Below are 26,526 nucleotides of genomic sequence, written 5' to 3' on the forward strand. Positions count from 1 at the left end.
GATGGGAGAGACTGACGGAAGGAGAAAGTGGGTCTTGCCCGTCAGTGTCCAGGAGTCTCTGGTAGAGGCATGGGTTGGCAGTAGCCTGCTGCAGGGGTAGGGCACTGAGCGCAGCAGTGCCTGCATGGGACCTCTTGAAGGAGGTCGCCATTATCTTCATTACCTCCACCATAGTTTGGCCTCAGGTCAAATAACAGGGAGGGAGAACAGCCCCACCCGTCAACAGAAAATTGAATTAAAGATATACTGAGCATGACCCTGCCCATCAGAACAAGACCTTTCATCTTTCTGGGGGCCAGATCCATGATTTCCCTCTAGTCAAAGCTATGGTTTTTCCAGTAGTCATGTATGGTTGTGAGAGTTGGACTATAAAGAAAACTGAGCACCTAAGAATTGATGCTTTTGAACTGTGGCATTGGAGAAGACTCTGGAAAGTCCCTTGGAGTGCAAGGAGATCCAACCAGTCCATCCTAAAGGAGATCAGTCCTGAATATTCATTGGAAGGACTGATGCTGAAGCTGAAACTCCAATACTTTGGCCACCTGATAGGAAGAACTGACTCATTTGAAAAGACCCTGGTGCTGGGAAAGATTGAAGGCGGGAAGACAAGGGGATGACAGAGGATGAGAAGGGGATGACAGGATGAGATGGTTGGATAGCATCACTGACTCAATGGACATGTGTTTGAGTAAGCTCCGGGAGTTGGTGATGGACAGGGAGACCTGGCATGCTACAGTCCATGGGGTCACAAGGAGTCGGACACAACTGAGTAACTGAACTGAATAAAGCTGCTATGGACATGTGAGCACAACTCTATATGCACACGTTTTCATGACTATTAGGTAAATATATCAGGATGGGTTTACTGGATGGTATATGGTGAGTATACATTCAGTTTTAGAAGAACCTGCTAAGCTATTTTCCAAAGAACTTGTACCACTTTGCAATTCCACTGGCAGAATTTCACATCCTGAAAATGTGAAGGATTCCACATTTTCATCAGCTTAATAGATTATCATTCTCTAAATTGTACCCATTCTAGTGAATATCTATGGTGTCTCATTGCTGTTTTAGTTTATATTTTCCATATTTTCATGTTCTTATTGGCCATTTACATTTCTTCTTCAGTGAAATGTATCATTCAAACATTTTGCCTTTTTAAAAAAATGTTATTTGTTTTCTAATTGAGTTGAAAAAGTAAAGTGAGTGAAGTCACTCAGTTGTGTCTGACTGTGACCCCGTGGACTGTAGCTTACCAGGCTCCTCCATTCGTGGGGTTCTCCAGGCAAGAATACTGGAGTGGGTTGCATTTCCTTCTCCAGGAAGATCTTCCCAACCCAAGGATTGAACCCAGGTCCCCCACATTGTGGGCAGACGCTTTACCTTCTCAGCCACCAGGGAAGCCCCTGAAAAAGTAAAGGGTTCTTTATATATACTGGATTTGATATTTTCTATTTTTATGTAATTAAATTCAGTTATATTTTTCTACTGCAGTGTTTACTCTGCTGACAATTGAATGTATTGTATCTTTTCATTTCAGATATTGAAGTTTTCATCTTTAAATTTCCACCGGGCTCTTTGTTATATCTTACATTTTTTCTTCCTTATGTTTGTGTTTTCCTCTATATCCTGAAACAAATAGAGCATATTTTTAATAGTTTTTTTAAAAGATCTTTCTCTTCAAATGACATTATCTCTGTTATTTCTTGATTCCTTTATTGATTGATCACTCCCTTGTTTATTGATTTTATTTTCCTCCCTTTTTATTGATGCTGGACATTTTGGGTTTTATATGGTTTGCTGGGGTTTGTTGTACTTATTTAAATAGTGATAGACTTTTTTCTGGCATAGTTAAGCTACTTGGAATCAGTTTTATTCTTTTGAAGTTTGTTTTTGAATTAGTTAAAACAGGTTCATCGTAGCCTTTAGTCAAAAGTTAATTGACCTTCACTATTATGGTGATAACTAAATGATGTTTCATATTGGTACTCCATGTCATCACACTGGATGACGGAACATGGATTGTGATTAACTCTGCATAAACACGAAGAATTGCCCAGACTTGGGTTCGTTCTTCAGTCTTGGGTAGTTTTCTCTCACATAATTGCTTATCAGTATTCAGTCGGACTCAGTGGGCAACCCTCAGTGGATCCCTGAAGCGCCATCTCTGTACAGCTTTTTTATCTCTATGCAATATTTTTTCTTGCAATTTCCAACCCCCTTGCCTTTCCTCAACTCTGCTCTTAACTCAGTGAGAATGCTGGGTTTGTCTGGATTCTTCTTGAACTGCAGCCAGGCAGCTATCTTTGGATATAGCCGAGGCTTTCACTGGATTCACCTGGCTTATTTTACCTTCTCTAAAGAATCACAGTTGGTCCATTGCTTTATATATTTTGTCCATTTTTCTAGTTGTTTGAGGTGGGGGCATTATTTGTTATTCCAATATGGTCAGAAGCAGAAGTCCAGATACTGTAACTCTGAAATCAAACATCATCTTTTAAACCTATACATATTACATATGCACCTGGAGTGTTTCATTTCCCTCACCAGCTCAAAATGTCAACCCTGCTGGTGAGTCTTCTAGGGGTCAGTTGAATTGTTGCTCGCTAGAATTCAAGAAAAATATACTTAAGAATATTAATAGATTAATATTTTAAGAAAGGTAGTCTACAGATTATAATGAATATACTTGCTTTAAAATTTTTACGTTCCATTTCTATAGCAAGTTAGTCCACTAAAAAGCATTTTAATTGGAATACTTTCATTTAACTCTTCCATAAATGACTTCATTCAGCTGTATAAGGCTTATAGCTTTCATGAAGGCCTTATAAAAACATATTGCATCTTCTGTTTTAAACACACACACACACTGAAATTTTAATTACTCTAATATAACTCACATCATTTTTTTGCTTCCTTGGTTGCTAAGAAGCTCTGAACTAAATTTAATTCTCAGACCTTTTGTTTCTGACTTGGTGAAAATCTTGAACAATTTGAAAGAATAAATAGATGCCATTTAATATATTTTTATAGTTTTGACTCTTATTTCAACTTTGTTGTTTTATATTCAATTTTTATGTTATCATGGCAACCCACTCCAATATTCTTTCTTGGAAAATTTCACGGATAGAGGAGCCTGGTTAGACTACAGTCTCTGGGGTCACAAAGAGTCGGACATGACTGAACACGTATACATGCATATAATAGCAGAATATACATTTTAAAAGAATAAAATTTTTTTTTTAATCTTTACAATGCTGAACACATAGTTGGCATTCAGTAAACCCTAATAAAATTGAAGTCCATTGCTGATAGATGAAAGCTAGTGAACATATCCTTTCTTCCTTTCTTGAATTCTACAGTAGCAGGTATTGAATTTATTAGTCAATTTATCTCAGTGCCAAGCATATATCGGCTCTTACACTGTGCAAAATATTGTGGCGGGTGCTGGGTGGTCAATTGAGGGATGTGGTCTGTATCCTCGTGGAACAATTGCTCCAGAATTCTTTTCTTTATTGATGTTATCAGAACTGAGTTCTTTCTTTGCTTGCTATGTTTTTTATCTCCGTGACACACCTCACCTATTCACACCTGTCTTACTCCCTGCTTCATTTAAATCCATCCTTGCTTAAATGTCACTCCATTGAAGATGTCTTCGTTGACCATTTTTCCTAAAATTAAAGTACCCCTCTATTCTCTTACTCTGCTTTTTGTTTCTTCATAGGTTTTGGTTCTAAAATAGTGCCTGTAAAGTAAATGCTTAATAAGCGTTTGCTTTGTCAACCAATGATGAATTTTTTAAAAAACGAATTCTTTATTCAGAGGATTACAGATCTTTTAAGTTTAAACAATTTGTAGCTTGCTAGAATTTCCCACTGATGGCAGCTGTACTAGACATCACTAAGAATACAGTTTCCAAACTCACTGTTTGTGTGGAGGGTGTCCTAGGTGTAGATTTTAATTGCACGTTTCCCAAAAAGCATTAGTGCTGAGTCAAGATGCCTAAATCCTTCACTGTTAACTATCTGTGATTAAATTAAATTCCAAGTTTTTAGTTTTTATACTTTGATTCTAGTAGCTAATTCAAAAAGACCCTGGTCGTTTTACATATTAAGAAGAACTTATAGGGTTTTTTGTTTGTTTTTAAGGAAAAAATCTATTGTACCATTACTCTGCTTTGAATTTATTGTATACTTTCAGAGAGAAGAGTTGTGTCTGCCTAAGTGTTATTTCAAATGTTATGAAAAATGTAGCTAGTCCCAGATACGCTGAATCCTATAATTCAGAAATTATCATTCTAGCAGCTCATGGGGAATGATGGGATTAATTTTCCTGTGAGTATAGTCAGTAAAGTGAACAGGATTGTTATACTTAGAATCTTTGATGTTTTAGGTTACCTTTAAGGTCTTTTAATCATACATTTTCAACTTATGAGAAACTATCTGAGGTTATTCTAACATCTTTTTTTCTGAAACGCCTGCAAAATAAATCTCTTTTTGTATATTTTGACTTGACTTACACATTTTTTAATATGGTTCAACAAAATGAAGCTAACCAATATCTTTTGTTATTAGCTATAAAAGGGATCTGCAAGATCGTTTAGGTCTACTTTTTCAATTTACAAAAACAAACAAACAAAAAACACAACTGAGCCCGACTTTTCCTGTGTCAGAACATGACTTTCTCCAAGACATAAAATTAATGATGGTCAGGACTAGAAATCAGAAACCTCCTGCCCAATTTACTAACATGCCAAACTTCTTTGACTTCAAATTCTTCGGATATTATGCCTTAAGTATTGTTTCAATGGTAACATTTTTCTTTTGGGGTAGATACTCCAGAGAATCAACAGTACACTTTTTAGGACATTAATTACATTAAAGGAAAGTTCTTTATGATTCTCCATGAAAATATTTTCTAAAATAGATAACTGAAGGTTTGTTGTTAGCAATTGAGTAAAATCACATTGCCCACCCCACACCCCGGGATTATTTATTTAGTTGTAAGAATGCATTGTTAATGCATTTGTAAATTATTGATTTTGTTAAAAATTGTCATCTGATTCTAGAGAATCACTGTGCCTCTTCATGGAAAGATTAAAATGAGTTGTTGATATTGAGTAAGAGAAATCTCTGCCTTATGCATGTTTCTTCATATTGCTTCTTTCTTCTCTAGATCTTGAGGAAACTCAAGTACCAGAAACAAGGCTGATGTTGAACAGGTTTCTCCAAAAAGCTGGAACTTTAAAAAAGATTTTGAACTTTACCTTTCATCAAAGTTCCTGGCCTTACCTTACTTATTCTTTGTCTTAAACTTCTGAAATGAGGCCAGTATGTCTGCTGCTGAAAAATGGCCTTAGAGTTTCTCTTTTAGTGAAGTTGTATGTTTTGCCTGTACATGTCCACAGTCATAGAGTTTAGACATTGACTTCGCATGATAAAGCTCTGGAAGAAGACTTGGCTTTTCTAGTGAAAATCACAGTAACCTTTTTTCCTGTATACTTATAGTTTCCAGTAAGGTATTAAAACCACAGAGAAAAACAAGCCAATAAGTACACATAAATGAACAATGTAATTCCATAACAGTGAGTTGGAATGATAGCCATTAAACCCAAATGAATCAGCTATATAGATATATTTCCCCATGTGCAATCTAACAAACATTTTAGGCTTCCAAGTGGTCTCTGAGTGAAATTCACTTTTCATTACAAAATCTGTTTATATTAAAGCATGTGATCCATTTCTTTCCAGAAAACGGGAAGTCATAGCCTACTGTGAATACATAAAAACATACCAACACAGTGCATACACGTTAGATTAAGATGGATAGGTATCATTCATTATTTTCAATGTGCACTTGAAATGAGAAAAGCATAGTAATGAATTTAGGTGGTTAATACCAACACATTTCCCACTATTTATTCAGGATTGTGGTGAACAGTGATCTCTAAAACTATTTTTGCCTCTGTGCTTTAAAAAATGTTTTAAGCTGTTCCAGTCATTTAGAAAACAGCAAAAAATACCTGCCTTCCCATGAGAATTCATGACAAGTCTAGCATGGCAACCAAAAAGACTTTATTTGTTGAGTCCTTGCCTCAGGAGATGGTATGCTGTCATGCAGATGCATTCATTTCAAGGCAGAACACCACGTTATTTGATGGTATTTATCTCTGTAGGAGCTTTCCTGATTTTAAACCTTTTATGAAATAGGTAAAACAAGTCTTTCTGAAAACAAATGGGATACGGTTGAATGCAAAACTGTTCTAAGCTACCAGGTGAAAATGGTCAATCTCAGTCGTATAAGCATCAATCTAAGACAATAAAGGGTATTTTCAGTTCTTGTTGGTATGAAGTAAATGTCAATATAAAATAAAACAGCAAGTGCAAATCTTGAAAATTACAGTAAAATGTTCAGAGGTTTCATTTGTACCTTTTTAATAAGATGAACATTCATTTTAGTAACTGTTGTTAATGATATTATAGTGTTATATAAGCATTTAATGAGCGTAGTATCAAAACATTCAATTTCTACTTACAGAGCAATTTTAAATTATTATGATGTGACTGAAAAATCAAGCCAGATGATTTGATATAATTTTTATCAATTATAATTATCTTACCTAATTTCTAGCTTTTTAGTGATTTTAAGTCAAATCATTGGTCATATAAAAAGTCTCTGTTCTCGCAGCATTACCTTTGTCCCTTTGTGAAAGTCTCTCAGTTGTGTCCAGTGCTTTGTGACCCCATATACTATACAGTCGCTGGAATTCTTTAGGCCAGGATACTGGAGTGGGTAGCCTATCCCTTCTCCAGCAGATCTTCCTGACCCGGGAATTGAACTGGGGTCTTCTGCCTTGCAGATGGATTCTTTACCAGCTGGCTTCCAGGGAAGTCCTTTGTCCCATTAGTTTCCTCATCAGCCATTTTTTTCTGCCCAGTGTCTTGATTGTAGTTCTTATGGTATATGGAAAAATGAAATCAGTATTGACCCAAATAACCAAGTTTTTAAAAATATCTCTTGCTAATCATTGCACCTGATAATTAAAGGGGAAGGTACTAGAGTTAGTGAAACTACTTTAGACAATCTTGGTGAAGATTTATCTAAAATATACCAACAGATATCTCAGGAAACTTCTTAAAATTATATTGGTTTCTTAGAGTTTCTTTGCCAATTATATTGGAGAAAACACATATGACTGGTGATGATGGGATAATTCTTTGAGTGAGCATAATAGTAGTTGTGTATGTGAAATTAAAGGACCACGTTAATATTGATAGAATTTTTGCATTAGTTATTTGTTAGGATATCAGGGGTCAAATCTATGGGACTCTTTCTAAAATGATACATGGATGACTCAGTTAATTTCTGTGGAGTACTCCTAGAAAAGAGACATTTTGATTTGTCTGGTTGCAGAATGATGAAGCCATTTATTGTCAATACTTTTTAATTGAAAAGCTACCTTAATATAAATTTCCAGCACTAGATACCATATAAACCCAACTGTTCTAGCGTAAAGTTTGAAAGTGTTCATAAATGCAGATCAATACTGGTGAAGAAGGTCTTGATTTTTAAATTTTAAAATCATTACTTAAACCTAGATTTTCAGTAAAGAGTAGAAATTGATGAGAATTTGAGACAATAATGCCAATGGACTTAGTCAAAATAGTAACTTCTGTTACATTTCTAAGTATGGAAGTGTGAATGGAGATGTTTGGAGAAGCTTTGAGCTCCTCACTGCCTCCAACTTAACCAGCTTTAACTAGATTGGGAGGGTTTCAGTGTATTGCCAGTAACTAGAAGAGGGCAATGGATGAACTGACTCCACAAATCATGTCTCCAACTCTTCAGTATGATTTCCTGAGATAAGGTATGAAAAAGCACAGCCTGATACCTGGCACACAGTAAATGCCAAATACCTGGTAGATATTACTGAGGGGAGTAGTAATGTTTAATGGCTAAAGAAGCATGGATTCTGAAGTCAAACCATGTGCATTTTCATCTTCTACCATAACCAGCTGGGTAAACTTGGAAATACTGTTTAACTTCTGTGAAGCTTACAAGATAATAATAGTTTCTACCTCACATAATTACCAGAAAAATAAATGAATGAATACATAGAAAGCAAATAAAACAATGTATAGTATGTAGTAAGCACTCAAGTTAAATATTAGCTGTTTCCACCACAACTTCAACTATGATGATGACAACGACTGTTCCCAATACTGCCACTGATACTACAACTGCTGTTATCTCTCCTATTTGTTAGGAATTGGCTGGACTGAGAGTTTGAATAGCAGCATTACATAAGTCACAAGCTGATTAATATGACCAATTTGGACAGGGCAGAATCTTAGTTTGTAACACCTACGAATCAAGTATTAAAAAAAAAGGTTAAAACGAATATTAACCAGTGTGCGAAAACAAGCACTTTTATAAACATTAGCAAAGAATTTATAAGTAAATGATGAAATGATGCTCTTTATATCAAAGATTTAAGGTGTGCCAAATTCTTACCAAGAGGAAAAGACCTGAACACCAGGATTCACGAAGAAAAACCTTATATGATATGAACTTTGAAACAGTTTTCTAGCCGTGATTTGGGGTGTTTGAAAAGAATTGATTTGTTTCTTTTTTACTGTGGTAAAATACGCATAACATAAAAGTTACCATTTTAACCATCGTCAAGTGTACAGTTCAGTGGTACTAAGTTCTTTCACATTGTTGTGCGACCATCACTACCACTCACCTCCAGAGCATTTTCATACTCCCAAACTGAAACTCTACCCATTAAATAGCATCTCCCCTCCTTCTTCCCCCAAACCCCTCACAACCACCATTCTACTGTCTATCTCTATGAATTTGATTAGGCAATCATGTAAATGGAATCATACAATATTTGTCCTCTTGTATCTGGCTTATCTCACTTAGCATAATGTTTTCATCGTTCACTCACATTGTAGTACTTGTCAGGATTTCATTCTTTCCAAATGCTTAATAATATTACATTGTAGGCTTTCCTCATGGCTCAGCAGTAAAGAATTTGCCTGCAGTGCAGGAGATGCAAGAGACATGTGTTCAATACATGGGTCAGGAAAATCCCTTGGAGGAGGAAATGGCAACCCGCTCTAGTAGTTTTGCCTGGAGAATTCCATGGACAGAAGAGCCTGGTGGGCTACAGCTCACGGGGTCGCAAAGAGACGAACATGACTGAGCATGACAAGAGATATTACCTTGTTTACCCATTCATCTGTGGGATGCTTGACTTACTTTATTCTTTCCATATTTTGGCCTTTATAAATAATACTCTTTGAATACTGTTATACCAGTTTCTCTTTTAAGACTACTATTTAACTTAGACTTCCTATTGAAATGAACTTTCTCCCATAATAGTTTCAGTTAGTGAGCTTTTTCTTATCTCATATGTTTGATATTAGAATCGTACCTTAAAACAGTAGTTACTAAACTTTAGTATGCATCAGAATCACCTATCTAGAGAGCTTGAGAGATACAGACTGCTGGTCCTGACCCAAGAATTTCTGATCCAGCAGGTCTAGAGTAGGGCCTGAAAATGTGTCCTCCTAACACATCACCTAGTGATGCTGTTACTGTTGGTCTGGGGACCACACTTTAAGAGCCATTGCCTTAAAGCATTGTCTTAGTTGATAAAAATACTCTGGTGTTGGTTTCATCACTAACTTTGTCACTTTGAGCAAGCTAATTTCTCTCTCTTCATCTAAAACCTGAAGTGGTATACTAATATGTGTGAACTTTCCTCTAATCTAAAATTTTACATATATATGTATTAGCCAAGATCTTAATGGGAAACAGATAGTGGTCCCGAATTAGGATAACTGGAAGAGGTTTATAAAAAGATTTATGTTCAAAGGTGCGTCCAGGAAGCCACCAAGGATACTTCAGTAGCCCAGATTAGTAAATTCCCTTACTGTCCCTAAGCTTTAAGAGGAGAGAAGAAGGAGCAGTTTGAGAAGGAAGGTTGAGTAGAGATAGTCATCTAAGGAAATGAGCCTTTAAGCAGTCCTCGTTGACCTCTTGGATATAAGCCTGGAGAATAAATGCCTCTCCAGTTCTGCCTCCACTCCCCACCAGCTGAACACAAAGAGAAGTGGAGGCAAGACAGGCGGTCAGTCATGGTGGGCCTCCTTTGGTAGCATAAAGCAGAGTGGGGAAGGGTGGAGTGGACATGTGGCAGGAGCAAGCAGGGTACCCAGCACCACAGAACTGTAAATAGAAGAAGTGAGGGTGCGTGCTCAGTTGTGTCTGACTGCAACCCCGTGAACTGTAGCCCCCCAGGCTCCTCTGTCTATAGGATTTCCCAGGCAAGAATACAGGAATGGGTTGCCATTTCCTTCTCCAGGGGATCTTTTCAATGCAGAGATTGAACCCACATCTCTTGTGACTCCTGCATTAGCAGGCAGATTACCATTGAACCACCTAGGAAGTCCAAATAGAAGAAGCAACTGCTAGAAATCTATCATAATAGGTTGCTTTTAAAAAATCACAGTTAATTTTTTTTCTGTTGCCACTACAATGTCTCAAAACATGATCTTAAATTATGTTTCTTTGCCTTTTCAGCCCCAAGTGAGCATAATTGTCATGTCTAACAGATGTTGATTAGTCATATTCATTATAGTCTAGGGCTTTGTTTATGTCACAGAAACACTTGCAGGTGTGATTACATGTAGAATGAGGCTTGGAGGAGAAGGGCACTGCCTCCGCTTGATTTCAGCTTTCTTACTGACAATAGATCAACAAGGATATGTTCATAAGATCCATATGGCTTGGTCTGATTTATAGTTGACTAAAAGGGCTCCTACTTTCTTTGATCAGGTGTTTTTGTATCATCTGATTATGGTTCTCTATCAAAAGAGAGAAATTCAGAGTTCACAACAATCACCATTTCCTAATTTAATGAAGCAACTGAGCATCCCCAGCATCTTTGACAGGACTAATCTTTTATATTGGAAACCCACAATTTATGTGTTTATCTAAGAATGGATTCAAGACAAGTAAAATGACCAAAGAGAAAATATGCGTTAAGCTGATCACTATATACATTCAGTAAGTGTTATAGGCAAATAATTGGCTGAGATGCTGGGAGAAATACAAAGAACTATAACTACTTTTTATATTTACTTTATAAAGTAAGTAGTTAGTCCTCTAACTACTTTGAGTCATATTTATAACCTTAAGTTTGTTTGTAAAGAAAAAGGAGACATGTTTGAAAAAGTCAAAGTAGTCATAAAGAGATTGAAATCCTCCCTAACTCTTCTAAGTTGGATGGATGTTCTTGTGTTGCTTCCTTTTACAGAGTTCATTATAAGTTATAATTACATATTTGGAGAAATTATTTATTGAATGTCTGTCTCACCCCAGACCAAATAAGAATAGAGTTATATAATAATTTATCCCTCTAGTGGAGCATTGGGGCTTCCCTGGTGGCTCAGATGGTAAAGAATCTGCCGGCAAGGCAAGAGATAGGTTTAATTTCTGGGTCTGGGAGATTCCTTGGAGAAGGGAATAGATACTCATTCCAGTATTCTTGCCTGGAGAATCCCATGGACAGAGGAGCCTGGTGGGCTACAGTCCATGGGGTTGCAAAGAGTCGGATACAATTGAGTGACTAAGCATGCATGCACATGCCAATGGTAATGTCTGTTGGTAAACTGGTAAATGTAAACATTGACAAATGTCTGTTGGCAAATGTCTGTTGAATGAGCTAATCAAATAACCATATAGACACTGCAAAAATAAGTCATAAGGTTAATGCTTGAAAGTGGAAAAGAAGAGATTTACTGTCTGTCTACTGGGAGCCAGAGACTGCATAGATCTCGCTTAACTGACCTAGTCAGGATGATGATCATAAACAAGGAAGCGAGGATGCACCTAACTGCACGATATGGCGCTGCCACTCATACTGCGTGATCATTGTGCAGGTTCACTCTCCCTTTGTCTCTGCTGTTATGCGCATTTCCTCACATGCCTCCGGCATTGATGCGTCCACACCTTTTCATTGTGAAACATTGTGAAGTGTTTTTCAGTTTACGGAGGAACCGACAAATCTCCATACCACCTCTAGGGAGAATGTGGTATCCTCCCCGCTTTAAAAAGGACAGAGACTCAGAAATGTGATGACTTTCCTAAGATGACACAGCAAGTAAATAGCAGAACAGAACTTAAACGGGGTCTTCCACTTCCAAATCTAGTGCTGCTGCAAGCTATAAGGTGGTGCTCTTGCTTGTTTCTAGTGACTGTGACAGCATCTGAAGTGGCCAAGTTTCCTTTTTGTTCCTCCTCTCCCTTGATGTTGAGTTTTTGAGACAAAATTGGGGTTCACATTTAGAATTCTCAGGTACTGAAAGGTGCTTTCCCCTGTGGTTTTGAATTAGATGTACCAGTAGCATGCAGAAAGGTTAAACTGTTTACCAAACTAGGACATTTTGCACAGCAGAAAAAAATCTGGGAGTTGCATTGCTGTGTTGCTCCAGATGTCTTATACTTTGAGCTGCTTTATTTGCATTTGGTATTTCAAAGCTTGTGATCAATTTACAATTATAATTGCCATCAAAATTTTTCTTGAACTAGCATTTTGTGAAGGAAAACATCAATTTACATTATTTTACAGAGTTGGAAAATACCTAATGATTTGTAAAACAAAATTTGGTTTCATCAAGACGAGTGAGTACAAAATTGCTGTTGCTGCTCTCTGTTGTAGTCGTTTCCTAATACAAGATCCTGTTATTTTCATACATGTGTTTTACATTCACTGTGCTAGTCCACAATAAGATAATTTTAATCATTGAATTATACAGCTGCTCAAAGAGAATGAAGAGCCCAAATGTGAAGAAGAAAGTGAAACATCTGATTATAAAATGTGCATCAAATGTCTGTCTAAGCAACACTTGTAACTAGATCAACTGTGAGCCTAATTCCATTTTAGGTGTTTCTTACTTCTTATGTTTTTTAAAAAAATGCAAAGATGTACTCACTACAAACAATATCAATAGAGTTATTGTCAGTGAGATTGAGAAATTCCAATAAATATATGTTTCCTTAAACTTTAATAATAGCAGACAGAAAAGATATAAATTATGCATTGAATATATTGTTTTGAGAGTTGATAGACAATAATAAGCATTTATTAAATACTTTGTGTTAGGCACTGTGCTAAGAACATTATATGCATAATTCATTTAATGCTTACAGAAATCTTTTGAGGGTAAGCACTTCTACTCTTATGAACCCTTTCTTAAAAATGAGGAAACTAAAGTAAGGGTGTTTAAGTTGCCTAAGGTTTTATCTCTTCTTGCCAATAAGAGGTAGATAAAGCATCAAATAATACAGTAGATTTTTAAATGAAAGTGAAATTGAAGAAAATGCAAAAAGTACTAATGCCTATTCCTGAATTTTATTACTAGTCTGATAAAAATAAAATAATTGATGTGCAAATTATATAAGCTTAGCATAAGAAAGAAACTTAGATTGAAATCTCTCTGAAAACAGAGTCTGTGTCTAATTCATTTTCAGATCTCCTTTCATACAATATCCCACAGAAAACATTGAATTGAATTGTGTCCAACTCAAAGCCTTCCAAGGTTAGGGAGTTTGTGATCCAATCTGTACTTGAGAAGTTCTAGGTATTAAAAATTATTTTATCTGTTAGATAGCAATCTTTCTCACCATAATTTCCCCTGTTGAAATTGTCTGGTTGTGGAGCAAAAAGGAATATGATAAATATTGATAATATTGGTATAAAAAATGGATAAGATTCATACTGAGCTATCAGCAGTCCAATGTTAGTTTAAACTCCTGACCTACGGTGACTTACCTCAAAGAAATGGTTCTCTTCTCTTGCTTAGTTTTGGGTCACCTGGGAAAGCACTTAAAAATTACCAATGCCCAGATCCCAGCTAAGATCAGATAAACTGAATATCTGGAGATGGTCCATATATCAGAATTTTTTTAAACACCTCCTCAGGTAATCCTAATTAGCCAGAATTGAAAATCACTCTTTTAGAAAAACACACACTACATATGAAGAATTATTGTCAGGCAAGGAGCAACCTAGCTGCCCAGTCAAGGCAATCTAGAATGGCATAATTTTTGTGAATTCATCAAGACTTGAAGTCCACAATTGGTTCTAACACTGCAAAGGAGTTAATCAAACTCTAGGAAATTGATAGTATGTTAATCAAATACAAAATTATCTGCTATAGAATACAGAATGCTGAGATTGTGGGGACTGTATATTGGGCACATCCATTGTCTGAAAACCCCTTTCTCTGTTTTAATTAGTTGGTTATTGTATTTATTAAATTATTGTTCTGGATGACTGGAATCTGAGCAAAAAGGATCAGGTGCTGGCATATTTTGCTTAAGGTGTAGGAATCCTGATAAAATGTTCCTTCCTTAAAAACTAATGCCAATGCTCTTTTGTACAAATTCTCATGTCCTATAGGTTCAGAACTGTATTCTTGAAGCTGTCCCCTGTATATTCTAAATTAACAATGCCAAATCTACTTCTTTGACTCCAAAGAAGCATTTAGCATTGGCAACAGTCTATTTCTATTGTATTTCCCTGATTGTATTAGTAAGGGTTCTAGAACTCTTAGAGCATAGGCTATAGAACACTCATCCAATGTGCAGAAGACAGGAAATCTGGAGGGATAGAAGAAACATTAGAAGAGAAGTTAATTCTTAACCTATTTCTCTGCTGAGACAGTCACCAAGAGGGGTGTTCACTTTCATGGGCATACCTAATTTTGAAAACTTTGTCCAATTTTCTCTGTTTCCTGTTTCTTTATCTGAGGCTCTCACATGTTTAAGCTTTTCTCAAATGTGTGATGATTCTTGATTGTCCTTTTATATTTAGGAACAAATCAATAAAGGAATTCAGTGTGGAGAAGCAGGTGTAGCTTTAGGAAAATCAGAGTGGACAGGACGTTGAACTGGGTACTTAGTGCTAAGCTCCCCTTCCATCCTCTGCACCACACACACATCCTGAAACCCTCACCATACAGTTTAGTCTAATTCTTTTAAGGAGTTCTTTGAGTTTTGTCTCAGGATTTGGATGGAGGTATAATCGTCTTGAACTCTATCTATAAAAAAGACTTTTAACTGCTTTTCCAGTTTTCCAGCCTAGGACTCATTCTGACTCCTTTTTCAGCTGCAGTCCCTCGAATGTCACTAGTCTGCATTACTTCTTGCCCTGCTTCATCATTTATCACTCCTCAGTCCAGTTTTCATCTTCCAAATACTGATGGCAGATTCCTGTATCTGCTTCACTGTATCATTGTGTATTCATAAAATTTTTGAAAATTCCATTTTTATTTTTAAAATATCTAAGGAGAGAAAGAAGACAAACACTTGTGTGTAAAGTAAAACAGACCTTCCAGAAAATTGTGAATATAGGCTGAAGCATGGATAAGTAGAGGTAGATAATGCACAACTCCAGCTGCTCTAGCTGTATCCTGTCTCCTTGTTCTTCTCAAGAAGCTCTTACTAATTGCAAAAAATAAAAAGAAAGATTGTTGATAGTATAGAGTTTTTTTTTTTAACTTCTCAAATCAAATTCATGGATGCAGGTACTTGAGTGTTAATGAGAAATTCCTTCTGACCCTCTTCACAACTATTTATGAATAGCCACCCAGTTGTAGCACTAATTTAAAAATAATTTCATTAGAAAACTCAAGAGCCCAGAAGATCTTCACAACCTATAATTATGGGAATTATCTGGCAAGGTAACATTTAATACTGGTAGATGGAAGATTGTACTTGAGTGCAGAAAAATTAGCAGATGAAGTGTACAGGTTGGAAGAGATGCAGTGGTAACACTGAGAATTTACTTCAACATTAAGCTTCCAAGGATAAGCTATTTCTAAATTATTTTACATCCCCTACCCTCCCCGGATAGCTCAGTGGTAAAGAATCTGCCTGCCAATGCAGGAGACTCAGGAAATGTGTCTTCGATCCCTGAGTTGGAAGATGCCCTGGAGTGGGAAGTGGCAACCCACTTCAGTATTCTTGCCTGGAGAGTTCCATGGACAAAGAAGCCTGGCGAGCTACTGTCCACAGAGTTGCAAAGAGTGGGGCATGACTGAGCTACTGAGCTCTCTTGCACAGACTAGACCCTCCACAGAGCTTTATCCACAGTGAGTACTCAGTTTTCCACTGATCAACTGAATTAGTTTCCAGGACCCTGACAGCCACTAACATAAATTATTAGGGCTGGATGGAATTTATCAGATTATCTAGTTGTTTCTTGATTGTAAGACATTTTTCTTTTTATATATCGTCCTTGCTGAAAATAGAATATGTATGAAAACTGGGATGCACAGGTAATGCATTAGTGATTCTCTTTCTAAAAAAACACACCAAAAATGTTGTTATATCTCTTACATTGATGAATTGTCTCAGAGTTGGATACATTTAAGAACTAAGTAGATACATCCTTGCTTGTTTCTAACGTGCCCTATTTTTTTCTTCCCTTTCTCCTTTTGTACATGCTTTTATCATTGCCTGGAATGCCTATTTCTTCTTTCTGTCTTGGTGAATTCCTCACTAATTTTTTCAAAGCCAGTTCAGATATTATCTCTTTGGTGAAACCTTCTGGGATCCTCACAGAAACAACTAATACTATCTTCATCTTTATTTGTAATAGTCTTCAACTTTTTCATTTTAAGTAGCAAAATTCATCCAGAGAAATGACTTGGGTTTTCAAGACTTCACATCATCAAGGCCTCAGAGAAGCAAGAGTAGTCTCGTTTAAGACCCATGTAATCTCCATGAATCTGGCTGGGCGAATCTAGCCCCCCTGGGTTCTGGATAGTTTCTGTTTGGGTTGAATTCTAATGATATTTGAGGAGGAAATAGGGGAGTTGGAAAGTTCAGGGGCTCATTGTAAGGGGGGTTTTCAGAAGACTTCTTTACCACGCAGTTCCTGTATGTGCAGAAACACAGCGATGTGTTTTTCACTGTGATTTTGGCCAGTGAGCTGCTCTATACAGAGGCAGTTGGTTCATTTAGTCCTGCAGAATCAGGTAGGACCTGACCTTTAAAGCCTTTAGTCTGAGGCAGAACACACAGAAAAACTGCTAGTGCATTTGGTCACATGTACAGATAGCTGAGCATATCCTCATATTACAAGGAGGACAGAAAGATATTTACTTGTTTCTCAGTGGTGAAGAACCTGTCTGCCAGTGCTAGAGACATAGGAGACATGGGTTCAATCCCTGGGTTGGGAAGATCCTCTGCTGAGGGGAATGGCTACCCACTCCAGTATTCTTGCCTGGAGAATCCCATGGACAGAAGAGCATGGGGGGCTACAGTCCCTGGGGTCACAAAGAATTGGACATGACTGAGCGACTTAGCACACATACACATAAATAGCTGAGCGTATTCTCATATTATATGGAGGACAGAAAGATATTTACTTGTTTCTGAGGAGAAGTAATGTTGTCTCCAGCATTCTCCATCACCAGTAAGAAAGCATTTCTATGTCCCAGGACGGTGCTTTTTAAAAGATGTTATTGCCATAGTTCCCAATTCTCTATTCCTGGCACAGACTTGTGCTGGGATTTTCAAGGTGCAGAGGGAAATCTGCAGGAAGCTCTGGAATGTGGACGGTAATCACTGTTAATGGTTGAATTGTGTTCCCCCCAAAGATGTCAATATGCCAGAAAATACAGAAAACTCAGTAGTGGCCATAGGACTGGGAAAGATCGTTTTCATTTCAATCCCAAAGAAGGGAAATGCCAAAGAATGTTCAAACTACCACACAGTTGCACGCATTTCACATGCTAGAAAAGTAATGCTCGAAATTCTCCAAGCTAGGCTTCAATAGTATGTGAACCAAGAACTTCCAGATGTTCAAACTGGATTTAGAAAAGCAGAGGATCCAGAGATCAAATTGTCAACATCCTTTGGATCATAGAAAAAGCAAGGGAATTCCAGAAAAACATCTATTTCTGCTTCATTGACTATGCTAAATCCTTTGACTGTGTGGATCACAACAAACTGTGGAAAATTCTTCAAGAGATGGGAATGCCAGATCACCTTACCTACTTCCTGAGAAATCTGTATGCAGGTTAAGAAGCAACAGTTAGAACTGGACATGGAACAACGGATTGGTTCCAAGTCAGGAAAGGAGTACATCAAGGCCATATATTGTCACCCTGATTATTTAACTTATATGCAGAGTGTATCATGTGAAATGCTGGGTTGGATGAAGCACAAACTGGAATCGAGATTGCTAAGAGAAATATCAATAACCTCAGATATGCAGATGATACCACCGTTATGGCAGAAAGTGAAGAGAAACTAAAGAGTCTCTTGATGAAGGTGAAAGAGGAGAGTGAAAAGTCTGGCTTAAAACTCAAACTTCAAAAACTAATCATGGCATCTGGCTGCATCACTTCATGGCAAATAAATGGAGGAAAAGTGGAAACAGTGACAGACTTTATTTTGGGAGGCTCCAAAATCACTGCAGATGGTGACTGCAGCCTTGAAATTAAAAGACACTTGCTCCTTGGAAGAAAAGCTATGCCCGACCTAGACAGCATATTAAAAAGCGGAGATGTTACTTTACTAGCAAAGGTCCGTGTAGTCAAAGCTATGGGTTTTCCAGTAGTCATGTATGGATGTGAGAGTTGGACTATAAAGAAAGAGTGCAGAAGAATTGATTCTTTTTAATTGTGGTGTTGGAGAAGACTCTTGAGAGTCCTTTGGACTGCAAGGAGATCTAACTGGTCCATCCAAAAGGAAATCAGTCCTGAATATTCATTGGAAGAACTAATGCTGAAGCTGAAACTCTAATATTTTGCACCTCAATAGAAAAGACCCTCATGATGTGGAAGATTGAAGGCAGGAGGAGAAGAGGACGATAGAGGGTGAGATGACTGGATTGCATCACTGAGTTTGAGCAAGCTCTGGGAGATGGTGAAGGACAGGGAAGCCTGACGTGCTGCAGTCCATGGGGCAGCAGGGTCATGCATGACTGAATAACAGAACCACAACAACAAAAATGGTGTCAAAGTTCTAGCACCCAAGACCAGTGAATACAGCTTACCTGGAAATGGGATCTTTGTAGATGATAAGATAACGATCATTAGAGTAGATCCTAATCCAGTATAACTGTGTCCTTATGAAAAGGGAGAATTTAGGCAGAGACAGATGCAGAGAGAGATGACTCCCTGAAGATATGGTGTGAATGGCATCTATAGGCCAAAGAGCACCAGAGGCTACCAGAAGCTAGGGGAAAGGCATGGAATTGATTCTCCCTCACAGCACTCAGAAGAATTCACCCCGCTGACACCGTGAGTTTGGACTTCTAGTCCCCAGGACATTGAGACAATAGATTTCCGTGTTTAAACCCCACAGATAACCATGGCTAAGAGCCATTATACCCTTCTCCAGTCTCCTGGAGAAATTTACTGTACTTCCTTTCCATGCCCTGGAAGTGATGGAAAGAGTTATAGTAAAGATTCCCTGTGTTTTATGTAAACATCATAGATCTCTGACCTTCTGTCTTTTCATCACACCTGCCTGAAAATTTTAGGTCTGATAGTCTAAGCTGGTGATCATAGCTTGAATTCAGCACACAAATGGGTTTTATTTGCCTGCACAGTGTTTGATTAAAGTAAAAAAATAAAATCATAACAGTTGCAAAGATATAAAAACTGTAAGATTTCACATCAATATTTGAATTTCTGACACAGTAGGCTGGCATTCCCACCCAGTAATGATGAGATATTTCCAGCTTGTTTCCAATGAGTGGTGATCACTTTGAAGGGTTCACTTTCCACTTCCACTGCCTCCATCCCTCCATCTTCTTCCTGCATCAGGCCCAGTGTTGGCTTCTCTCACGGATGCTATCTCCATGGGTCCTAGAGGCATTTGAGTTTTTGGCCTCAGTAGACATCATTATGAGGACTATTTGTTTGCTTACTAATTCCTCTGGGAGTCTAGAACTTAATTTAAGTCATTTTAGATGCTGTGAAGGATTGAAAGCAAAAGGAGAAGGGGGGCAGCAGAGGATGAGATGGTTAGAGAGCATCACTGACTCAATGGATATGAATTTGAGCAAACTCCAGGAGATGGTGAAAGACTGGGAAGCCTGGAGTAATGCAATCCACTGGGTCACAAAGAGTTGGACAGAACTTGGCAACTAAGCAACAGTAGCAACATTATATGTCTATGTAGATATATACCCTGTAATGAGTATGTGTATGCCCCAATAGTGGAGTATATATGGTGGAAATTAAGCAAATATTTATTCAAAGTCTAGTTTATCCACTCTCTCAAAATCAATCCTTTAAGTACCATGAGATCTCTAAAGGTAGATGAAATAGTGGTGCTGCCTCAGAGGTTACAGTCTGCCCTGAAGAAGTAAGATATTGAATCATCCATGTAAGAGAGTCAAGAAAAAAATGAAAAGCTTAAAGAAAAATGCAGAGGAAGTTAAACAAATGCAGACAAAGTTAAACACAAATTCAGAGGAAGGAAAGCACCTTTCCATTCTGGTGGAGCCACCAAGAGGAACCATCAGGAAAATTTTGTAGTGGGAGTGGGGGGTGTTTTAACTGGGACTTGGAGAGTATAGAATTTGGCCAAACATGAAGAAAACTGAGCATTTGTTTGGGCAAGTACAGGATAATTTGAGAAATAATAAATAGTTCAGTTTGCCTGAGCTAAGGGAAGTTATGGAGAATAAGATAGACAGGATTGCTTGGAGCCATCTAATCATAACAGGAATGTCAGGCCTGAGGTTAGGCAGTGGTGAGTTATGAGTCTCTTAAAGGAACTCTGTTTATTCTTTGGCTAAGAATAGGCAAGAATAACTAAGATTTAAACAAGAAGGCTGTGCCTTAACCTCTGGTGGGTGCTCAAGAAGAAAATTAGCCATTTAATGTTTGCATCTAGTGGATGGATGGTGGAAAATTTCCCTTCATTTATTTATTCTTTTGTTAGGAGCCGTTTTCAGGGAATGGGTCCAACACAATTCCTGGTAGGTAGTCCTAAAGAAGTAACGCAGCATTATTTCTGCTGCAAATTCGCTCCCCAGGTTTCTCACATGAGTGTGTTAGCGTGCCTCACTTTCCCTGAAGCATTCTCAGTGGCTTACTGAGTTCCCCAGCTGTTCATTGAGAGATCTCATCTGTCATTCTGAAACTTGAGTTAAATTCATTCCTCTGGTCTTTTCCTATCTCTATTCCACCCACCCAGTGTTCCTCCACTCTCCCTTCTAGCTCTGTGTTCCCTCCTTCCCTTCCTTTCTTTGTTCCCCATTCTTTCTCCCCTTCCTCTTCCCATCCTTTCTTCCTCCTTTCTCCCTTCCTGATTCCTTTGTGCCTTTGTAACATAACGCCGAGGTTAAGAATAACTTGGGAGTCACGTGGTCTGTATTATAATCCTAGAGCACCTACTGACTGGTTGTGAAACCCTGAGATAGCTGTTTAGCTTCTTCAAACCTGTTTTCTCATCCGCAAAATGGGATAATAATAATACCTCATAGGGATCTTGACAATATTTATACATTAATATATGCAAAGCACTTAGAACAGAGCATGGCACACATTAAGCACACAGTGTTAGCTAATATTAACTCACTGTTAGCTTGTTATTGTTCTCATTGAAGATGGGCTCTTTCTAAAATATGAAAAGAAATTATGCTATTTATATTTAATTTTATACCTAAAACATTTATTTTGATATTGAAAAAAAATTATGAAAGGACATGTAGAGTCTATAACCAAAGTTCAGATAATGAAAACCATGGATTATTGGAGGCTGACTGATAAATAAGTTAATTTTACAAATATAATCAACATTAGATCACTTTTAGGGCAATGTAGCTCTATTGCAGATACCTTCTTCTAGTCTCTTGAGAAAGAGAAACTTTTCTGTGATATGACATATTTTATACATAAGGCCTGAGGGCTCTTGGGCTTCTTTGGGATTTTTCAAGAGCCATATGATTTGACCATTTATCCAATTTCTCTTTTCTTTTTTCTTTATGGGAATAGCCAACCAATCATATCTTGACATTTGAAAAGGTCAGTATTTTTCCACATGCTAATAAGCATGTTCTACTTAAAATATGTGGAATAATGAAGTTCTAAGACATCTTTGTTAGGACAGTGATTTTTAGCAAAAGAAAAATATCACAACTTAAGCTTGTTCTAGTAAGTGTGGATTCAACAGGTATGATCATTAAAATCCTAATAGATTTGACAAGAAGGTATACAAATGTAACATTCTTGAAACCATTTTGAAGGCTTTCCCTCTAGAGTGCCTTTGTATATTTGTGTACCTTGCTTCCTGAAATACTTCTGTTCATCAACCTTTTCACATTTTGATTTTTCAAGTGAAGTGTGGAATATGAGTGGGAGAGGAGCCTGCCTTCCTTCCTTCCTCTCTTCCTCCCTCCCATTTCTTCTTTCCATCTCGTATTGATTTTTTCTTTTTCAAAAGCTCTAGTATCATTCTATTTCTTTTAAATTTGTAAAGTGAAGTGAAAGTCTCTAAGTTGTATCCAACTCTTTGTGACCCCATGGACTACAGTTCATGGAATTCTCCAGGCCAAAATACTGGAGTGGGTAACCTTTTCCTTCTCCAGGGGATCTTCCCAACCCAGGCAACGAACCCAGGTCTCCTGCATTGCAGGAGGATTCTTTACCAGCTGAGCCACAAGGGAAGCCCAAGAATACTGGAGTGGATAGCCTATCCCTTCTCCAGCAGATCTTCCCAGCCCAGGAATTGAACCAGGATCTCCTGCATTGCAGGTGGATTCTTTAACAACTGAGCTCTCAGGGAAGCCCCAAACTTTTAAATGTTGCCATTAAATAATTATCGTAGAGACCTTTGCCCTCTGCTCACTGTCAGTTCACCAAATAAAACATATTAGTTGTGTTTATATGTAAAAGTGTTGATCACTCAGTTGTGTCCAAATCTTTGTGACCTTATGGACTGTAGCCCACAAGGCTCCTCTGTCCATGGAATTCTCCAGGCAAGAGTACTGGAGTGTGTTCTATGCCCTCCTCTAGGGAATCTTCCTGAACCTAGAGATTGAACCCATGTCTCCTGCTTGGCAGGCAGATTCTTTACCATCTGAGTACTTAGGGAAGCACAAGCTATTAAATTGTGAGTGCCTTTGTGTGTTAGTTGCTCTGTTGTGTCCAGCTCTTTGCAACCCCGTGGATTAAAGCCTACCAGTCTTCTCTGTCCATGGGATTCTCCAGGCAAGAATAATAGAGTGGTTTGCCATCACCTTTCACAGTACCTGGAAGTCACAAGGACATGTGATAATGAGTGATCCCTTGGCCTGGCTGTGGCTTTGTTGCTTAATTTGTACACTTGGAAAATGATTTTCACCCTCTCTGTCTACCTCACCAGGTCGTCATATCGTTAAAACAGTAACAACAACATGATTTATGCTCAGTTCCTAAACATTTTTAGTGTTTCCTTGTACAAAGTGATGAATGTGAAAGCCCTTTAAAATATAAGATGCAAATCAAATGCAAGGTATTGCTTTCATTAATGTTTAAGGCAAACTGTTCTATACAGAAAGAAGTCTGTGTGATGCCATTAAGCATTTAATTTTATTTATCAAATTATGGATTCATCCCATGAGAGGTGATGTGTGAAGCAGCATGTGTGAAGTAGGATTAGCATAATGCATAAATGTTCCAGGAGAGTTGGGAAGGCATCAAAATTGCCTACTTTTGCCATAACTTGAAATAGAAAATTGATCATGCTTCTTGGTTAGTTCTGAAGAGCTAACAGATTGACAGTCATATGAAAAAGATCTAATTTTAGACTGATGCAGTTTAGATAAAATATATAAGTGTTCTGGTGTTAGAACATGTGTACTTGCTTTAAGTTTTATTCAGCTGGACACTTTGTGTACCTATGAGTACAGTATTCCTATTTCAATGATATTCAAGTAGATGTTAGAATGATGGAAAGTATTATTGTTGTAAATAACTTTAGGAATCACTTAATCAGTTTATTTATTGGGAAAATGAAAGCTGGAAAGGTGAATGAATTCGCTATGTCCACATAGCTTTTCAATGGCTGAGCCAGACTCTTTATATATTGCCCCCTTCAGTTCAGTTCAGCTGCTCAGTCATGTCTGACTCTTTGCGACCCCATGAATCACAGAATGCCAGGCCTCCCTGTCCATCACCAACTCCTGGAGTTCACTCAAACTCATGTCCATCAAGTCGGTGATGCCATCCAGACATCTCATTCTCTGTCGTCCCCTTCTCCTCCCGCCCTCAACCCCTCCCAGCATCAGAGTCTTTTCCAGTGAGTCAACTCTTTGCATGACGTGGCCAAAGTATTGGAGTTTCAGCTTTAGCATCAGTCCTTCCAATGAACACCCAGGACTGATCTCCTTTAGAATGGACTGGTTGGATCTCCTTGCAGCCCAAGGGACTCTCAAGAGTCTTTTCCAACACTGCCTATAATAATTATAATTATGACTAGTTTAAGCTTCCTGACGGCGGGTATTTTGGCCCATCGATCCATCCATCTATCTGTCTGTCTGTCAAGAATTTATAAACAGTAAAATAAAAACCCACATGTATTAACACTGTGTTAGTCTGATGCTAGGAAAGGTTGGGGGCGGGAGGAGAAGGGGATGACAGAGAATGAGATGGCTGGATGGCATCACCGACTCGATGGACATGAGTTTGAGTGAACTCCGGGAGTTGGTGATGGACAGGGAGGCCTGGCGTGCTGTGATTCATGGGGTCGCGGAGAGTCGGACACGACTGAGCGACTGAACTGAACTGAAGTATTGGAGATACAATGGTAAATCAGATGAGGGGACTGATCCCAAGGAGTTTGTAGTCTTAGAGGAAAAAGAGAGAGAGGTTGAGGTTGAGGAAGAAGAGAGGTTGAGGGTGGGGGAGAATGTCCACAATTGAAATACAATGTAAAAAATGTAGCAAATATCAGAGCCACTAACAGACAATAAAGAAAAAGGTGAATAATTGCTCTGCAGAACAAGTCAGAGAAGGATTCTGAGAAGAGATATTTGATTTTGGTTTTGAAATATGATCAATTCCTTACCCAGCAAAATATCTTCAGTTTCTTGAATACATAATCGAATAATCGAGACTTGAAAACTCTAATATGCCTCTGCTGTTACTAACATCAAATACAAATAAAGAGTTTCAGAGATTGAAGCTTTCCGTAAGTATTTGCTTTATGGATCCTTTTTTTATTTTAAAATGTTCTTGGCCCATGATAACATTTCTTCATACCAACCCCACCTTATTAAGATAACAACTTTAGTCTGCTAAAACTTAAGTTGTTTCAGAAGACCTAGGACAAAGCAATGAAATGTTTGTTTATTTTCAAAACAACCAAAAATAAAAACAAAGAACCGTCCTTATAACTCCCTTTTGCAGAAGAATTCCAATGAATACACACAGAAAGAATGAGAGAAACAGAAAGTCACCATTAAAACATTGCAATAATAACTGTAGGCAAGATCCACCAATAGACATTAAAACTGTTGTTTAGTTGCTAAGTCCTGTCCAACTCTCTTGTGACCCCATGGACTGTAGCCCACCAGGCGCCTCTGTCCATGGTATTTCTCAGGCGAGAATATTGGAGTGGGTTACCATTTCTTCCTCCAGAGAATCTTCCTGACCCAGGGATCGAACCTGCTTCTTCTGAACTAGCAGGCGAATTCTTTACTGCACCACCTGGGAAGCCCAAAGGGTGAAGGGTACTCAGCAACTCTCTACTACTTTGCCGTGTTCCTGTAAGTTTAAATTTATTTCAAAGTTAAAGCTTTAAAGATAATTCTCTCTATACATTGTGGACACTTCTAAGTGATCTGAACTTTGAAGACAGGGTAAAATGTTGAAAGTCATTTCATTAAAGAAAATGTCAAGACACTAAGAAAGGAGGCATTTCTGTAACATTTTTTTCTAGAGTTTAAATAAATTATAGAAATTTAATTAAAGTATATGATCACTTTTATTAAAGTAATCATTTCGGCCTGAGAAATATCAGAATTAGTCACGACTTCTTTAGTGACCTCCCCCCATATTTTGATTTTTACACTGCAAATAGTATATAATACAAAAAAAGAAAGTCTGTGATTTCTCAAGTATATCCAGAAGGTTGATTCTGTAAAAAAAGAAAAAGACTTCAGAAAGACAAATAATATATGATATCACTTATATGTGAACTATAAAATAATGATTCAAATAATTTATTTAAAAAATAGAAATAGACTCACAGACATAGGAAAGAAACTTATGGTTACCAAACGGGAAAGTGATAGAGGGATCAATTTGAAATTTGTGATTAACAGATATATACTACTGTATATAAAATAGATAAACAACAAGGTTTATACTTGTATAGCATAGGGAACCATATTTAATATCTTGCAATAACCTATAATGGAAAAGAATCTTAAAAAAAGAATACATATATATGTATATATACAAATATAAATATGTATATAATTCATGTATGTGTATATGT

At 37.6% G+C, this 26,526-nt stretch overlaps 1 pseudogene; it reads left to right on the forward strand.

The window, feature by feature from the left end:
* Nucleotides 1-12,047, forward strand: part of LOC148778041 (polyadenylate-binding protein 1 pseudogene) — a 32,867-nt pseudogene extending 20,820 nt beyond the window's left edge.
* The last annotated feature ends 14,479 nt before the right edge of the window (nucleotides 12,048-26,526 follow it).

Source organism: Moschus berezovskii, chromosome 4 (assembly GCF_049115385.1).
Source record: "Moschus berezovskii isolate FMDL1 chromosome 4, NW_MosBer_1.0, whole genome shotgun sequence".
Taxonomy (NCBI): Eukaryota; Metazoa; Chordata; class Mammalia; order Artiodactyla; family Moschidae; genus Moschus; species Moschus berezovskii.